The sequence below is a fragment of the Emiliania huxleyi genome, assembly GCF_000372725.1.
Source record: "Emiliania huxleyi CCMP1516 chromosome Unknown EMIHUscaffold_129, whole genome shotgun sequence".
Classification (NCBI taxonomy): Eukaryota; Haptophyta; order Isochrysidales; family Noelaerhabdaceae; genus Emiliania; species Emiliania huxleyi.
The window spans coordinates 189,268-190,227 of NW_005201298.1; positions in this window are offsets into that span (position 1 = coordinate 189,268).

Genomic DNA, 960 nt, shown 5'->3' on the forward strand with positions numbered 1-960 from the left:
CGGGTCCATGACACGTCCCCGACATGTCCAGGCTGCGGAACGACGACCCGTGAAACCACCCGGCGGCCGCATCGGCGACTGCGCCGCCCCCCTCGCCCCGAGCGGAGGAAGTGGGCGATGGACGAGCGTGCCGACGGCTGATCGGACTTTACTAGGCGACCGCGCCGTCCTCGAGAGGAGGGCGGGCGGGCGGGGGGGGTCCCCCGCCCCCCCGCCCGCCCAGCTCGCCGCGGAGGCGGAGCCCTGCAAGCAGTACGCGGCACGGGCGGCATGCGACGCCGACGCGAGCTGCACGTGGTGCGACTGCGCGGCGGTGCCCTCCTCGTGCTGGGACCTCGCGTCGGCCAAGCGGCTCCCCCCGAGCGTGTATACGTGCGACTCCGCCCGCCACCCCCGCCCGCCGCCGCGGGGCGACGCGCCGGCAGCGCGGGCGTAGTAGGGGCTGAGGTAAGGGGCCCACAGCGCCCCAAAATCCACCAGTGTGGGATTTCGCGCAAAAGCTTGACTCTGAAAAGCTCGCAATGTACCTTTCTGAGCGCTGTGGTCGCCGCAGACTGGCTCCAACTTGACGGCGGCATGGAGGCACATGATCGATGATGCCTCCAAGCTCCATGGACCATGCCGCCGTCAAGTCGAAATCGACATGCAGCTCGATGGTTTGCCCGAAAAGGTACATCGCGGCGTTTTGGGCGACAACAGCGCTGCGACCGCGAAGTGGCGGTGGACATGCTCCCACGTTGCCGACGTGTGGCGCCAGAGTGGCCGGCGCTGCTCGCCGCGACCACGACGGCTACTCCGATGCGGTCCGGGCCGACCCGTCCTGGGCGAGGTGGAGGGCGGCGGCGGCGTGAGCAGCGGTGGCGGCGGTGTGAAGGGGGGGTGGAGGGCGGCGGCGGCGTGGGCGGTACGGCGGCACGGCGGTAACGGACGGCAGGGGGGGGCGGCGGGCTAAACGGCAAG